Source organism: Salvelinus sp. IW2-2015, linkage group LG25, assembly GCF_002910315.2.
Source record: "Salvelinus sp. IW2-2015 linkage group LG25, ASM291031v2, whole genome shotgun sequence".
NCBI classification, from domain to species: domain Eukaryota; kingdom Metazoa; phylum Chordata; class Actinopteri; order Salmoniformes; family Salmonidae; genus Salvelinus; species Salvelinus sp. IW2-2015.
The window spans coordinates 3,810,012-3,829,151 of record NC_036865.1 but is presented as its reverse complement, the minus strand read 5'-3'; positions in this window follow the sequence as shown (position 1 = coordinate 3,829,151).

The window sequence follows — 19,140 nt, the reverse complement described above, 5'->3', positions numbered from 1 at the left end:
AAAAGAGAGAGATGCTCTCCAGGTTGCTGAGGCACTGTTCGGCAGGTCTTCTGGCCACTATGGCCTTTCCTGAGAATATTTCTCCGGATCATGTCCCCCGATTCACATCACTGTAATGGAAGGGCTTTCAGAGAGAAGCTGGTGAGTCACTGTCAGCACTCACGTCAAGTAACCGCCCTCAATCTATACGGGACAGGTGAAGAGATGACCAGGAGCGGGGAGTTCCCGAAGGAGTCACTTGCCAAGGACCTCCCGGGGAGTGGGCCCGATTCAAACTCTTGGGCCGAATACGACCACTCCCTCTACCGGAGCTGACTCCTTTCGAGTGTGTGCTAGGCTATCAGCCAGCCTGGCTCGTTGACTCCGAGCCAACCAAAGCAACGCAGTAGACGAGTGGTTCAGGCATGGCAGAAATGGTATGGAAACGATGCTACCGAGTCTCCAGCGCGCCGCCACCCGTCCGTGAGGCTCCCGTGTTCCATCCTTGATCGCCATCTGGCGCTCTACAGGAACCTGGTTTTTGGGGCCATTCATGGTACTAGGAGAGGTCAACAATGTAAACTTTAACAATTAACAACTCCCCAAGCTACTACCGGATTCACCATCTTTTCATGTCTTTTCATGTTTCCTCCTCAGAGCCGGTGTTCCCTGGTCCCTGTTGATGCCATTCCCCACGACACCCCTCCGCCTCCCTATGGACATTCGAGGGGCAGCCGCCCCTATGCCGTTTGCTCCAATCCTGGGACTCCTGATGCCGTGGGTCCGCTCCAGTTCCTGGTGGAACTGGGAGGAGTACGATCCAGTGGAGCGGTGCTAGTCCGGCGACCAACATTCTAGATACCACATCATCTGAGAATTCCACCTTCCCGACCCGTTCGCTGGCTCCTCGCCCTCGGGGCCATCCTTCCCTGGGCCGTGGTTCATATGTTAAGCACACAAAGTAACCAGTGATCTAAAGTTTTAAATGCAACAATGTTTCGCCCACAATTTATTTTCAAAGAGATGGCTAGACAGCATGGCGAGCTGCAATAACAAAACATTGTTTGCTCCGTCCTTGAATCGTCTCTGATTCAATCGGTCTGAATGGTCCTGAATCCGGTTCTGGTATTAGAACACCCACTGCTAAAATAGCCACGGTACTAGCTAGACGGTTTTCCTAGCTAGCTGACTTGCATCACACCTAACTTACGTTTAAGGTTACTACATTAATGGTACATACAATATAGCTAGCTACATTGTGGAAAAAAAGTGAATTTTAACAATTAGCTAAGCTAAGTACCCAAACATACTTTTGCATACTGAGTGTATCAAATACCAGTGAAAACTCATGGCTTGTATAGAGGAATGTTCATTCAAGTATTTTGTGTGGAGGAGCAGCCTAAACGGAAGGGAATGACTTCCATATTTATCACCTACCATCGCATTTTTGGGAATTCCCCCAGCTCCACATATTACACTACAATGCAAATGATAGGTATGGAAAGACAAGACCTGTTTACCAGATGCTAACATGAAATGATTGCTATCTATTGTATCTTTGACAGATTGTTGTTTTGTTCTTTTAGACAATTCTCCCTGCCTCCCTGCGGAGCGGTGGGCCACAACATAGATGGTGCTTGCTGGTTCCTGGAGTGAGAGGTGCTGGGGCTGGGGCATGACCAACAGAGTGGTTCTGCGGCATGTGTTGTCAGCTTCCACCAGGAGTATCAGCAATATATAAATATCTATTTCAATGTTTAATCAACACAAAATATAAATACAGGCTACTGCACATCCCTTGTCATTATTCCTGCAAACTTTAGTCAAAAGGGGTTTTGCCTAACCCATTCCCAACTTTGCCAAAGTTTTGGAAAAAAAAAAAACAGTTTAGAGTTTAATAATATCATAGGCCACAAAGAAAATGCTGGCTTTATTCAGATACATGGTTGTCTCCAAAATAGACATTTTATTTGTCACATGCACCGATACAACAGGAGTACGTGAAATGCTTACTTAGTGAGCCCTTACCAGCAAGCATAGTAAAAAAAAATTGAATAAACTAAATGAAAAATAGAAACTGCATAAAAAACAACAACAAGGCTATATACACAAGGGGTACGGAACCGAAAGTCAATGTGCAGGGGTACGTGTCAGTCAAGGTATTTCAGGTAATAGACATGTAATGGTAGGGGTAAAGTGACTATGCATAGATAAAACAGAGTAGTCAGCTGCGTCGGATGTGTGGGTGTGCATCAACATCACGCGTGGTGTTTTGTGAGTATAGTTTAGTAGTGTGAACATCAAAGCCCGAGTCGTAGAAAATTAATAGTAAAAAGAAATGCAAAATAGTCCAGAAGCATTTGATGAACTTCTCAGCAGTCTGATACCTTGGGGTAGAACGCGTTAGAGCCTTTTGGTCCCAGACTTGGCGTTCCGGTACCACTTGGTTGTTGGTACCAGAAAGAACAGTCTATAACTTGGGTGGACTGGGTCTTTGACAATTTGTAGGCCTTTCCTCTGACAACGCTTGGTATAAAGTCTGAATGGCAGGAAGTCGCCCAAGATTGTACTGATCCATACGCATACAACCTATGTAGAGCCTTGCGGTCGGGATCGTCGAGGAGTTGCCATAACAAGCTGTGATTGCAAACAGCAGGATGCTCTCGATGTGCAGCTGTATATCTTTTTGAGGGATATGAGATCCACATGCCAAATCTTTCAAGCCTCCTGAGGGGGAATAGCATGTGATTGTGCCGCTTCACAACTGTCTTAGTTTGTTGCCCATCGATTAGTCCTTAGTCATGTGGACACCAGAACTTAAGCATCTAACCAGATCTCACTACAGCTTCTTCGATTTGAATGGGGGTGTGCTCGGTCCCTCCTTTTCTGTAGTCCACGATCATTCCCTTTTGTCTTGATACGTTGAGGGAGAGGTTGTTGTCTGGCACCAGGTCTCTAACCTCCTTCCTATAGGCCTGGTCATCTTGGTCGTCGGTGATCAGAGCCTACCATCGTCATGTCGTCTGCAAATCTAAGTGATGGGTGTTGGAGGTGTGCATGCCACCGCAGTCGTAGTGAACCAGGAGTAGCAGGAGGGCCTAGACCCTGAGGGCGCCCCATGTTGAGGGTCAGCATGGCAGATGTGTTTGTTGCCTACTACCTTCACCATCTGGGGCGGCAGTCCAGAAGTCCAGGATCCAGTTGCACAGGGAGTGTATCAGTCCCAGGGTTCTTAGCTTAGTGATGAGTTTTGTAGGGCAACTACAGAGTTGTGCTTGATCTGCAGGTAGGCCACTATTCGTGGGAGGAGGCAGGATAACCGCAGGGTGACCCTAACCCTATGTTGACGACCAGGGGTACCTAAAGGAAGAAAATGCAAATAGAGAGAAGAGTCAGGTGGTAATAAATGAATGAGTCTACCAGGTTCCATGGGTCAATCAATCCATTCCGTCCTCCATCCTCATCTAGACCGGGTAATCAATACATTGGATGCCAATAGGTAAGCTATGGAACATGTTTTATAACAGGAAAAGTTGTATAGAGTATTTGTATCAATCAGTTCAGAACATTTGAACTTTAGCAAAAAAGCAACTGCCCAACTATACACCACTCAGTTGTAACACTGATATAACTCAACTCAGAAAGTCACGTGTCTGGTCAGTGAGATTGGAGAGGAATGAAGTGACTAAAAGTGACATATCTCATAATGTAAGTAGAGACAAAAAAGTAATTACCCTGTTGAGAAGACTACAAGAACTTGTAATGCCCGTGCTGCAGTGATGGTGAGCGCAGTGTTGCTCGAGAGTTTTAGCTTAGCCTGGGTCAGCATAAGCCAACCAACGCAGCCATTCTGAGAAGAATCTGAGCAAACGTTGGGTCGTGATGTACCGCGTGACACTTACCCACTCGTCTAACACCCAGTTAATGTCTTTGACTCTAGCCCCATAACATGACATGTCAGGTTCACTTGCGCGCTGCTCCACGCTGGCCTTTGCGGTCCAACACTAGACCGCCTTTGCCTGGCCCTGAGACGCAGGTCAGGGTCCATGGTCAGTGGTTCCTGCTTCCTGCTGACTAGAGCGAGCAAAGATTGTTCTATAAACAAGCCCACCTTTAAATCTTAGCTTATTAAACAAACCTCATGCGTATGCTTTTTGAAACGTTAAATCATTGATCAAAACCAAGTTAACCATGGAATTGTATGCAGGAGCTCTTCGGATATGAAACCAGTCCGATGATGTGAAGATGTTTTAATCAATCCTAGACAATCTTATGAGAACTTCAAAAACAGATATATTTGTTTTGCCTGTCACGTTCGTTCATATGAATCGGGACCAAGGTGCAGCGTGGTATGCGTATCATTCTTCTTTTTAAAGAAAGACACACTGAACAAAAGCGTGAAGCTATATGAAAATAGTCAGACAGGCAACTTAAACATAGAATATAAACCACAAACCCGCACTGGGAAAATGGGCTACCTAAATATGGTCCCCTATCAGAGACCAAGATAAACAGCTGCTCTGATGGAACCATATCAGCCAACCATAGACAGATATTATACCTAGACTACAAAAAACCTAGATATACAAACCTCTAGACAGGACAAAACTAGCATACCCACCCAAGACACCACCCTGACCTTAACCAAAATAATTAAAGGAAACATATGATAACTAAGGTCAGGCGTGACATTGCCCGTATAAATCAAAAGGCTTAATATTACAGCTGCAAAATCAGACTGTAGCCTCGTCCACCAGACAGCATCGGCAATTCAATATACAGTGATGTTTTTATTGTCTTAGCACAAGTTCAACCTGTGCCACCACCTGTCAGTTGTGGATTATCTTGGCAATGGAGAATGCTCACTAACAGGATGTAAACACAAATGTTGCACAACATTTGAGAGAAATAATGCTTTTTGTGACTATGAACGTTTCTGGGATTTTTTAAATTCAGCATCATGAAACATGGGACCAACACCATGACCATGCTGCATTATATTTTTGTTCAGTGTGCAGTGACCCCGCGGAGCACCTTATGTACTTCTTCAAGAATTCGGAGTTAACCACATTAATCACGATGAACTGAGTTCTATCACTAAGATAATCATGAAACCATGAACGGGCATCACGAGGCCATGCCATCGAGGACAACTTGTTCAATACAATGAATGATCAACAGTATCAAAAGCATTTGACAGGTCCACAACAAGGCAGCACAAATTCATTTTAGCATCTTAAAGCATTGACAATAATGAACAACATGTGGTTTCTGTGATACTGCTGTTCCCTGGCCTAAACCCAGATTGGAATTTATATTCAAAATACCATGGTCAGATAAAAAAAAGGAGCGACAGTTTGCTTATTTACAAAAGATGAGAGAATCTTAACTAGATATGGAAGCCTGGAGATGGGACGATAGTTAGTCAAGATCACTACTACCCCTCGCTCTTATGGAGTGGCAGCACATAAGCTGTTTTCCCGATAACAATGTATATTAGATATGGGTTACAGACCAGCAATGAAAGGGGCAAAACATTTGAGCATACCTGGCTCCAATTGGTCAGCCCTGTGGATTTATATTATCAATAGCTAGTAAGGCACCAAAGGACATATTTTTTCTGTGAATTGACAAAATGCAAAAACTTGACTACCCTTCTCCAAAGTCAGTCTGCAAATGTCCGAATCAGCATTTATGTCTACTCTTAGAAAGTAGTAGGGCTTACATGCTCTTTCAAAAAGGTAGCTTGCTGCAATAAATGATGATTAAAATCTTCCGATGGCATTTTTGTCCATAATGGGGCCAGAGTCTAAATGAATTTGTTGGGCAGCAGAGAGAAGTAACCCTTTAGAGATTTGACAGTTTTTCCAGAATATAGCCGGGATTCCCCGTACAATCAGAAATAGTGGTTACATAATAATCAGATTTAGGGCTTTCTGATTCGTCTTATACATTGAATACCTCAGTTGCCTAAAATATTGCCAATCTGGGCCTAAGCCTGTGTTCCTGGCCTTGACCTAGGTAACATTTCTTTACGAATGACTTCAGATAATTTTGTTTCCTTTGTGATGAACGAGGCTTAGATTTATGCATTCTCACATCTCCAACACAACTGGGCAATCGTCACTGATGTCTTGGGTGAAGACACCCGGAAACTATATTTCTCTGGTCTGTTCGTTAAAATAAGATCAATTTGAGTAGGCTGAAAGGATCTTTAGGGTTGGGCCGTGTAGGCTTTGTCACTAGCTGGGTAGGTTTCAAATCAAATCAAATTTTATTGGTCACATAACACATGGTTAGCAGTGTGAGTGTAGCGAAATACTTGTGCTTCTAGTTTCGACCATGCAGTAATATCTAACAAGTAATCTAACAATTTCACAACAACTACCTTACACACACAAGTGTAAAGGAATGAATAAGAATACGTACATATAAATATATGGATGAGCGATGGCCAACGGCTAGGCAAGATGCAGTAGATGGTATAGAGTACAGTATATACAGTAATATGAGATGAGTAATGTAGGTATGTAAACATTAATAAAGTGACATTGTTTAAAAGTGACTAGTGATACATTTATTACATCCAATTTTAATGGATTAAAGTGGGTAGAGATTTTGAGTCAGGATAGTTGGCAGCAGCCACTCATGGTAGTGATGGCTGTTAACAGTCGGATGCCCTTGAGTAGAAAGTGTTTTTTCAGTCCTCTCGGTCCCAAGCTTTGATGCACCGTGTACTGACCTCGCCTTCTGGATGATAGCGGGTGAAGAGCAGTGGCTCGGATGGGTTGTTTTGTCCCTTGATGATCTTTTTGGCCTTTCCTGTGACATCGGGTGCTGTAGGGTTCCTGTAAAATGGTTATGGTATGTCTTATGGCCTTTTTACAAAGATATATTTTTTCAATCAGTGGCTGGAGAAAATATATTAACCTTTTATATTAACCGTTTTTATCTTGGAAAATCGTCTTATCGGCAAATGTGATGTCCTCACCCTGGTGTCTTTGAGCTGAATGGTCTAGAAACGTTTGTGCCCTATCTATTATTAGCTTGTGGTGTGGTTTGTGTGTGTCAATGCATCACGGTTGCTGTGTAAGACAAGAACACAGACACACTGGAAGCACGGGATCAGGTGTAACTGGGGTTTCTCCTCCTCTGCGCGAAGGGAGGAGCAGGGATTCGACAAACGCAGCGTTGTGAAATGACATTAATATTTATTTAAACAAGACAACAAAAAGACTATACTTGATACTAAACAAAATACAAAACGAGTAGACAGACCTGGACGTACAGACTTACATTGAAACGAGAGAACGCACGAACAGAAAAATGACTAGACAAAACAACGACGAACATCACCAAACCAAAAGTCCCGTTGGCGCAACAATAGACACAGACACAACAGACAACCACCCACAAAAACAAGTAGTTGAAACCAACCTACCGTTATATGGCTCTAATCAGAGGAACGTAAACCACCTGCCTCTAATTGAGAACATATCAGTCACACCATTAACCAACATAGAACACATAACATAGACTGCCCACGCCAAAAACTACGCCCTGACCGACTAGACCACATACAAAATAAAACAGAAACAGTTCAGGAACGTACATCCAGGATATGAATAATGCAAAGACGGAGACGCGGAGAAGAAACGAGGATGAAGAAAGAGAGCAGTGGAGGCTCCTCAGAGGAGCAAAGGGAGGACCATCCTCAGTGAAGTTCAAAAAACAGGTGAAACTTAAAAAAAGTTATCCTTTTTTAGAATAAAAAAACGAAATATATTCAAATCACCAAATAATTGGTTAAAACACACTGTTTTGCAATGAAGGTCTACAGTAGCCTCAGCAGCACTCAAGGGTAGTACCATGGTGTAGTTGGAGGACAGCTAGCTTCTGTCCTCCTCTGGTTACATTGACTTCAATGAAAAACCTAGGAGGCTCATGGTTCTCACCCCCTTCCATAGACTTAGACAATAATTATGACAAGTTCCGGAGGACGTCCTTCAACCTGTCTGAGCTCTTGCAGCACAAACTGACATGTTGTTCACACAATCAAATGATCAGAGAATGAATCTAGTACTGAAAGCATAGGACACAGCTAGCTAGCACTGCAGTGCAGTGCATAAAATGTGGTGAGTAGTTGACTTAAAGAGAAAGACAATAATTTAACAGTTTTTTAAAAAGTATTTCTTCCAAAATTTAGGAGAAGCGAGAGAGAGATAGCTACAGTATATTTCTTAGTATTTTTTTTAAACTTGAACTTTTTCTTAGCTAGTTATTTTATCCAACTCAAACACCCGGCTCAAACAAAGAGGGATGTTATGTTAGCTAGCTGGCTGTGGCTATCCAACACTGTAACTCTTCCAAGTCAAGGTACTGTAACGGCAGTCTAAGTCGTCCTCCTCATCGGACGAGGAGAGGCGAGAAGGATCGGAGGACAAATGTGCAGCGTGGTAAGTTTCCATGATTTAATGACATGAAAACTAGACAAGAATACAAAACAACAAACGTACTAACCGTCACAGTCCCGTGTGGCACAAACACTGACACAGGAGACAACCACCCACAAAATCCCAACACAAAACAAGCCACCTATATATGATTCTCAATCAGGGACAACGATTGACAGCTGCCTCTGATTGAGAACCATATTAGGCTGAACACAGAAACAGACAAACTAGACACACAACATAGAATTCCCACCCAGCTCACGTCCTGACCAACACTAAACAAGCAAAACACACAAGAACTATGGTCAGGACGTGACAGGTACGCTTTTGGTTTTATTAATTTATTGCCACTGTGGTCCACCGGTGTACTGCTAAACTGCTTTCTGACTGTACACTGTACTGCATTATTATAGTGTGTTTACTAACGTGTTAGATCTAGTAGCTATGTTGACTAAGATGTGACAACGATGTAGTCTGTGTGTAGTGGTTAGCTATCATGAAATGAAGGTGGTCACAGACAGCTGATGTGTTGTGCACTAAAGTCCACAAGCGAAGCGGAAAAGGAGAGAGGAGGAGAGTGCATGGATGGTTGTGAGATGGAATAATATATACAACGAGTGAGTATGCTGTTTTGTGGCTGCTATGAAAGTGAACTGTGTTTGCGTATGATCAGGAGTGAATTTATTTAGCCGATTCTGTTGAAAAACTTTTATTTATATGTATTGTTTGTTATTAAGATCCCCATTAGCTGTTGCAAAAGCAGCAGCTACTCTTCCTGGGGTCCACATAAAAACATGACATATATAATAGACCACAAGTTTCAAGGACAGAATACCCAAAAAATTTTTTTTACAAAAGGGCCACATGTAGACTAACATATTCAATACATACACAGCAAACTTATCTAGGTCAAATAGGGGAGAAGCGTTTGTTGCGTGGGGTGTTGTTTTATCTGTTTTTTGAAACAGGTTTACTGGTTTCACGTTGAACATATGAGATGGAATGGGAATATGAATGCAATCATGGCTCTATATAATACTGTCGCTTTCTTGATTTGTTCTGGATTTGGGGAGCTGTGAAAAAAAAACCTAGGGCATGTCTGGTGGGGTAGTGTGTGTGTCAGCGCTGTGTTGTAATTTGAACTATGCAAAAAGTTTGTTTTTATTAAAAGAAGTAATAGCAGTCCAGTTCTTGTGTCTTAAACCAAGAGAGAACTGGCATGCATAGTATTATATCAGCCTCTGATACAATGAAGAGCAGATGTGCCACTCTGTTCTGGGACAGGCTGCAGCTTAACTAGGTTTTCCTTGTGCAGCACTCGACCATATGACTGGACAATAATCGCAAAATAATGAACAAACCTATAGCACTGCGGACTTTGCTTTTTGGAGTGTGGGTCAGAAAAAGCAGGGCACTCTCTCTACTACAGACGATCTCTCCCCATCGTTTTATAATCAATCCTCAGGTTGTTTTTAACATTACATAATCGATAATGATTTCAACCGGACGGTGAACCTATCATACTACAGAGAAAGAAAATCGCTCGAGCTACATCTCTCGCGCACGATGAACTAATCAAAAAGGACACCTGACGCGTTTTGAAAAATCTTGCTCATTTTTCAAAAGAAAAACTTGAAACTAATGGTCTTAAAGCCTGGTCCAGCAGCCTGAGGAAGCCATTTGGAAATGAATCTGGTTGAATACCTCTTTAAATGGGAGGAGGGGCAGGCAGGAAGAGGGATTTTTCCCAATAAAAGGCACTTCCGGTAGATTTTCTCGAGGTTTTCGCCTGCAAAATCAGTTCCTGTTATCTCGCAGACAATATTTTGACAGGTTTTGAGTGTTTTCTATTCCTAATCTGTCAATTAATATGGCATAATTCTAGCATCTGGACCTGGAGAAATTGTCTGTTTACCTTGGGAACGTTATTTTTCCAAACATAAAAATTCTGTCCCCTAGCTGAAAGAAAGTTAATCATTTACGGTGTAAAATGTATATAACACAGGGCCCCCAGTGTTAAAAGAGAGCTTGGTCTCAGTCTGTATTCCTTGTTGAAATAAATGTATAATAATAATAAATGCTAGTGGCCTTTTTATTTGTAAAATTTCATTTTACAAATACGAATGTTCACAAAGGAAGAAAGACGATAAAACTAATCACTAACCTTTGATAATCTTCATCAGATGACACTCCATAGGACATCATGTTACAACAATACATTTATGGTTTTTTGTTTCGATAATGTGTATATTTATATCCTACAAATCTCGGTTACAATTGGCGCCATGTTCCAGAAACTCGCCCTCAAAATATCCGGAGTAATAAGGAAAGAGCCACGTCAATAACAGGAAATCTCATCATAAACTTTGATGACAGATACATGTTTTCATATAATTAAAGATACACTGGTTCTTATATGCAAACCGGCTTGTGTCAGATTTAAAAAAGAAAGCTTTTCGTAAAAAAGCACCCCATCGCATAATCTGAGACGGCGCTCAAATATAAATAACATTTCTTCCGCATGTTGGACGTAACAAGAATACCGAAATTACATCATAAATTTCCTTTACCTTTGATTATCTTCATCAGAAATGCAATGCCAGGAATCCTATTTCCCACTACAATAAATCGTCTTTCTTTTTGTTCAGATAATGTTCCATTACTTATGTCAAATTAGCACTTTTAGCTAGCAATTGTGTATACAGCGTGTCCAAACATGGCGCTAAGTGAAGGCAAAACGGTGCTGGACTGAAACTTCAAAAGTGATCTTTACAAGTCGAATCAAACTGGTCAAACTTAGTAGATGATCATCTCAGGATGTTGTTATCATATATATCCAATAACGTCCAACCCGGGAGCATTTCTACCATGGTCTGTATATAGTAATGGCACACATTGGCCATTCATGACTAGCGGCGCATGACGCAGGAACTGGCATCTGCCAGACAGTGACTGAAACACCTCAATCCGGTTCCACATCACACTAGAGGCTGCTTCATTCCACGTTCTACTGCTGTTGACATCTAGTGGAAGGCGTATGAGTGCAAAACAGATCCATAAATCTACAGGAATAGGGCGATGACTTTCAAATCGACCCTTTTCAGAATTCTGCAACTTCCCGTTTTGGAAGTTTGCCTGGCCATATGAGTTCTGTTATACTCGCAGACATAATTCACACAGAAACGTCAGAGGTGTTTTCTAATTCCAATAGTAATAATAATATGCATATATTATCATGCTGGGACAGGTAGGAGGCCGTTCAGTTGGACACCAATTCATCCAAGAAGTGAAAAATGCTGGCCCCCTATCCCTAAAAAGTTTAAACACAATTTTTTCAAACAGTTTGCTTTAAGAGCTTGGCAGCAAGCTGGGCAGCAAGCTTATAGGTCTGCTCTAGAACCCGTAAAGGCCGCTTTACCACTCTTGGGTAGCGGAATTACTTTGGCTTTCCTCCAGGTTGAAGGACAAACACTTTAACTCTAGACTCAGAGATTGAAGATATGACAGATAGAATGTGGCTATATGGTCAGCTATAGTCCTCAGTATCTTTCCATCTAAAAAGTTGTCACTGCCAAGGGGGTTTGTTCCTATTGATCGATAACAAATTGTTTTCAAAATTCCCAACTTGCAATGCTTTTCTTTCATTATTAGTTTCTTATGATGAATACGATGGCTCACTGTTTCCATTGTTTGGGCAATTTCCTGCCTAAGTTTGCCCACTTTGCTAATTACGTAATCATTCAAATAATTGGTAACATCAATGGCTTGTTGATGTATAAGCCTCATACTGATGAAAGATTGAGTTGAATTTGACTTTCCTGCCGATTAATTTTCATTAGAGTACGCCACAGGTTTTTTCCATTCATTTTTTAATAATCATTGATCGTTGGCTTTCATAATACAGTTTTTTCCTTTTTTTATTTTGCAGTAAGTCAGCCAGTCAGATGTGCATCCAGACTTATTAGCCATTACCTTTCTCTTTCAACCATGCATGCAGTTGGTAACAGTCAGTTTCTTAACAGCTGCATGTTTATCAAGTAATTGGAAGAAGCAATTTCATAAAGTGAATCAAGTGAGCGCCTGGTATGCTGCTTATTAAATCAGCATCAGGCATCAAATATTTTTTAACATCATCCACATACGCAACCATCTTTTATAATGATCTCTTATATCACTATTTAGGGCCAGTTTTTGAACTTTGGCTTTCCTGGATATAGCCACTATACTGTGATCACTGCATCAATGGGTAGCGGATACAGCTTTAGAAAAAAGTTCTAGCAGTATTAGTAAACATGGGAGATACATGTGGATGATCTTGTTTCTATAGTGGGTTTCGTAAACTTCCTGGTAGGTTGAATAATAACTGAACCAGATACCAGCAACATATCCCAAATTAATCTATTATGTCAAAGGAGATTTATCCGCGATTTGGACTGCCTGGACTATTTATAGCGACAACGTTCCCAAATTTTCGCAATCAAGGTATAAATAATATAGGTCAGAGATTAAACTAAACATGAAGAAACATTTGTCCTGTCATCCGCAGAGGTACGGGTTTTGGATTGAACGCATTGAATTCAAGATTAAGAGTAGATTAAGGAAAACACATTTAGTACTGGAATGATTTGGGTGAAGTGTTTTGGCCCATAGTGTTAATGACTATTAGAATAACCTCTGATAAGGAGGGGACTGTCTCCGTTTGAGAAGGTTTTTGGTAGACCTGTACAGAATGCCCGAAAAGAATTAGGACGATGTGAACAAGCAGACCATAGAAGTAGAGAATAGTAGTTGGTTGAACCACATAAGGAGGTTGTTCATTAACCTTTACAAGCCGCCAGCCGTTCCGCTAGCGGAACTCCTCCCACCATTCCACTGAAAAGCCAGAGCGCCGATAATTAAAAAATATTTTTTTGAAATATTTCACTTTCACACATTTAACAAGTCCATACAGCAAATGAAAGATACACATCTTGGTGCATTCGCCAAACATGTCCGATTTTTTAAATTGTTTTTCCAGCGAAACACCACGTTATATTTTTATGTTAGCTCACGCACTAAATACAAAAAAGGACAAGACATTTTTTCACAGCACAAGTAGCATGCACAAAAACAACATAACTAACCAAGATCAACCAAAGCGAACTAGAAACAAACTTTCATCAGATGACAGTCCTATAAACATGTTACCACATAAATCGATGTTTTGTTCGAAAAATGTGGCATATTTGGAGTATAAATCAGTTTTACGATTGCAGCTAACCATCAAAATAGCACCGAACAGCCGAGTAATTAATAGAGACCAACGGACATACCGAAATCTCATCATAAAACTTTCATGAAAATCGATGGGGTACAGCAAATGAAAGACCAAATCTTGTGGAATTCAGCAATCTTTCCAATTTTTTAAGTGTTTTACAGCGAAACCAATTAGCATTATATAGCTTACTACAATGCCTACCACACTACGCATCATTCATCAAGGCACGTTAGCGATAGCGAATAGGCATCGTTAGCGTTTAGCGAATAAACCAGCAAAAGATATTAAATTTCACTAACCTTCATAAACTTCCCTCAGATGACAGTCTATAACATCAGGTTATACATACACTTATGTTTTGTTCGAAAATGTGCAATATTTAGAGCTGAAATCAGTGGTTATCACAATGTGCTAAACGTAGCAAGTCCTTTTTCCGGCAGAATGTGGCGGATATTTCTATTAGACTCTCACCTATTCTGACCAAATAGCTATTCATAAACATTACAAAAAAATACATGTTGTATAGGAAACGATAGATTCATTAGTTCTTAATGCATCGCGTGTTAGAATTCTAAAAATATCTTCAATTTACGACATAAAGGCTTACGTTATAGCCCAGAAGAGTGCCGAAACCTGAGCGCAAAGCTTACTAGTACACGAGTTTCGACAGATATAGTTTTTGGGTAATTTAAAGCCCGATCCCCCAAAAAAATGGTTCCTACTTTTGGTGATCTTCCATCAGAAATGTTGTACAATGGGTCCTTGTCCAGAACGCGTTCTTTGTTTGGTATTAGAAAAGTCGTTTTTTTCCTCTTGAATTAGCAAGGCACACTGGCCCAAGTTGGCGCGAGCCTATCCTTCCTGCACTATGCAGACAAAGCAACAGGCCTACACGTCGCGCGAAAAAATTTCAATATCTAATAAAACTATATTGAAAAAAACATACTTACGATGATATTGTAACATGTATTCAATAAAAATCAACAGCCGGAGATAGTATTCGCCCTATAACGACAGCTTTCCAGAAGGCAATTTCCAGTCCCTCCACCGCGCTTGCAGAAAACAGAAAATGGAGGCACGTCATTCCAAGAGGCCATTCATATCCATCTCAGAACCTGAGATTTAATCAACTCATTTTTGCTCTCACTTCCTCTTGACATCTAGGGGAAGGTCGTATGACGTGTGACGTATAAGTCATACGTTATGCCCATTTATGGCAGGTCCTTTTTTTTGAACAGAGCTCGGAATTCAGACTTTCCATTCCTTGTCAGAAAGTGGTGGCTGCCAAAATGAGTTCTGTTTTTAGCCCACAGACCAAAAATTCAAACGGTTTTAGAAACTAGAGAGTGTTTTTCTATCCGAATAAGTAATAATAATAGCATATTGTATGAGCAAGAATTGAGTACAAGGCCGTTTAAATTGGGCAAGATCGCCCAAAGTGAAAAAGCGCCTCTGTCCTCATCAGTTACCAAACCCCGTATGTTCAATAGATTTTATGCGAACAGGAAAGAACTAAGAAGGGAAACTACAACAAGGATTGGGCAGGAAGACTGGGTCTGGGTCCCATCATAAAGAAAAGGACTGGTAAACAGCCTTCGCGGGAGAATAAGCTGAAAAGAGCTTACCGGGGTTCATATCACACATTGCAAGAGGGTAAGACACCTGACACTGTGCGAACAATCACAGTGATGGAGAAGAACGCGAAACGCAAGTGGGGTTTGGGGGTTTACCTCTCTAACGAAGATTCCCTAAAACCGACCTCTCCTCTGTGTGCGTTCATAGACGTGAAAGTGTGGGTGGCCTCTAGCTTGATGATATGTTCTCGGGAAAGGGTGGGGGCTTTACAGGAGTGCTGATCGGTCTGCGCTGTCTTATTGTGGGAGACCATACTTCCTAATAGACCTGAACAACCCGAAAGGCAGAACGGTGGACATTTGACCCACAGTGTAGAGAATGGGGATGTTTGTATTCACCAATCCAAAGGTATTGGATCTGGGTAAAGAGGAAGTGAGAGTAGGGCTAGGGGAAAGGATGTCTCATTGAGTTCTATATAGACAAAATGGGTCTCTGACCCATTGGCAAGTCTAGGACTATAGGCCTTTATGGAAGGATATCTGTGTAGGTCCCCGTGTCATTCATGAACAGGTCATAGGCTCACACCGAGGGGGGTTAATAGAACAGATACTGACCGTGGCGTCGTCCAGAGCCCAAGGACGGTGCGAATCGTCCAGACGAAAGATCTTAAGGAAGTGATTGAGGTGGAAACCGGTTATGGGGATTTCCCACCTCTGGTTGGCATGGATACATATCAGCCCGATAGTTAACGAAAGAAGAATGTTATGCCTGTGCCAAGCCAACCTCAGTTGACAACATACCTTTTCCACTAGATGGAATTGAGTCGCCCAGGGACTGGCCCTGTATGGTGAAAGCTGTTCATGAAGGCAGGGAAGCCAGACAATGACAGTTGCATTGCTCTGCATTTTCCTGTATCCCCAGTGCCCCTTACTTTCAGACTTCCCTTTCACAGTTGCAGGGAGGAAACTGTTATTGTATGGCTCGATTACACACCCCGGCCCTGGACGTAGGGGAAGTAAGAAACATGGCAATAGGACAGAGAATGTTACAACCGACGAGAAATGAAGGGATCTTGACGGGGTGGGGGGTGAGTTCAGGGGACTTTTAGCAGATCATAAGGCTAGAGTGCGACGTCTGGTTGTTATGTGGAGAGATGAAGCTGTTGGCTTAACCTGCGTATCAATTGGACCGGGTGTTTGTATATTAGTGTGGTATGTTGGTGTAAGGTTAATAAGAGCAATAGTCTAAAAGGAACGTTTTTGTATATGCAACGGGAGAGCTCTCGCAATCCATTTTGTATCTGACTAATTATAAGAGAGATGTGAAATCGTCTGTTTCATTTAAACCAGAACTTTACAAAACCTCTGGGTTTCAGACCTAAAAGATACTTGCAATTTATGAACATTAATTACTAAATTACATAACCAGTCTGCTCCCAGCCCGTTTGGTTCTCGGTGTGTGAATTTATGTATCTATGTGTTCATGTCGCAGTACACTGTCCTGTTCCTGTTCCATGTCCATTGATCTTAAATGTTCACTTCCCTGCACCTGCTTCTAGTCTCTACCAGCGTCGACCTTACAACAATGATAAACAGTTTGTTGTATTTGATATGTTTGACTGTAGGACTTTGCAATGTCCTACATTATGTTAGGAGGTAGTACAGTTTCTGTAATTGGCAATCGGTTCATGCCCGGCAACAACCCCATGAGGGAAAAAGAGTCCCAGTTTGAATGGCTAGCACTATTAGTCAATTTTTGCTAAAGCCAATTAGTAACTTACAGCAGAATGTTCATCACCTGGCTATCGTCTCTGTCCCGAAGCAGCACTAATTTAGCCTGGAGTAGCCTACGCTAGGTCATCTCAAGCTAGCTGAAGAGGTCCTCAGCCACTCCTTGGCTACCAATACCTATTTTTTGCCAAATTGGCCCGGACCCCTTTTATTGCCCGATACGGAGCCCGCCGATCCATCACGACTGGTCTACTGATATAATCGGGCGAGGGGCTTTTTCACAGGCTCCTTCCGTCGCGACGTCCCCGAATGCCCATTTGCCGGGCCCGCAGGCTGGTCTAGAGGCATACCGGACTGTTTTAGCTGAAGAGTTCATCAGGCAATTTTTTGGGGCTACTATACCTATTTTGCCATTAGCCTGGAGGCTCCAGTGCTCTGCTAATATGCTCAAGATTAACCCTTGGTCCACTCCCACACATGCGGTGACCTCACCTGGTTTTAATGATGTCTGCTAGAGACAATACCTCTCTCATCGTCACTCATGGCTAGGTTTTACTCCACTGTACTCACATCCTACCATAACTTTGTCTGTACATTATCATGGATCTATTCTAACCGTGCCAGAACCTGCTTCCTTTTACTCTCTGTTCGAAACGTTAATAGAAGACCAGTTCTTATTAGCCTTTAGCCGTTATCTACTCCTCCTCTGCTACTCTGGTGACGTAGAGTTATCAGGCTTTGCAGTGGCTAGGTCCACTCCCATTCCCAAGGAGCCTCTCATTTGTTTTGACTTCTGTAACCGTAAAAGTCTTGGTTTCCAAACATGTTTAACATTTTAGAAGCCTCCTCCCTAAAGTTTGTTATATTCACTTGCTTTAGCAACACTCTGCCAACGTCCGGAGGTCCTAGTCGTGTCCTGAAATCCTGGCTTAGGAAGGCCACCAAAAACCCTGAAATTTCCAATCGCCTAAGCTAGAACATTTTCGACAAAGATAAATGCCACAAGGGGGCGAGTTGCAATCTACTGCAGAGATAGCCCCTGCCAGCGTTCTGTCTTGCTAGCCAGGTCTGTGCCCAATACAATTTGAGCTTCTACTTTTAAAATCCACCTTTCAGAAACAAGTCTCTCACAGCTGCTTCTTGCTAATCGACCACGCTTCTGCCCGCAGCTGTGCCTGGAAACCATATCATTCATTAATTGCCGCCCAATCTATCTTCAGAGCTCATGCAGTTTTTCGGTTTGACCTAAAACTGGGACATGCTTAACAATGACAAGCCAATAATAGTGTAACGGCGTTCCTCTCTCTTCATACGAAGAAGGAAGGAGGCAAGGGATTGAACGCAAAAATGCAGCTTCTTGAGTTGACATGATTTATTTAAAAAAGAACGAAAACACGAAACTTCAACTATAACTAACAAACAACAAACGGAGGTAGACAGACCTGAACGTAAGGAACTACATGTAACTCGAATATGACGCACGAACAGGAAAAAAATGACTACATAAAACGAAACCGCAACAAACAAACGAAAAACCAGTCCCGTATGGTGCAACATAAGAACACAGAACAGGAGACAACCACCCACACAACAGTGTGAAACCACCTACCTCATATGGCTCGCTCAATCAGAGGAAATGAAAACCACCTGCCTCTAATTGAGAGGCCATATGCAGGTCACGCCTTTCAACCAACATAGAAACAGAAAACATAGAACTGCCCACCACCTCCAACCCTCACCCGTGCGCCCTGAACCAACTAACACCTACAAAAACTAAACAGAAGAAACACGGTCAGGAAAACGTGACAAATAGCGACGATTTGCCACTCCTTTTTGCCATATCTTCAATCTAAGGCTATTAGAAAGTGCCCTCAGGCCTGGAGGGACGCAAAGTAATTTTGCTAACCTAAGAATAGTAAAGCCCCTTTCTGGCTCAAATAGCCGAGCAATCATGCGCTGTTACCAACCGCGTAGTAAACTTTTTGAAAAAATTGTGTTTGACGAGATTACAATGCTTTTTACATTAAACAAATTTCAGCACGGCCATAAAGGGAAGGACATTCAACAAGCCCGGCACTTACACAAAATTACTGATGATTGGCTGAGAGAGATTATTGTGGGAGCTGTGTTGTTTGACTTCAGTGGC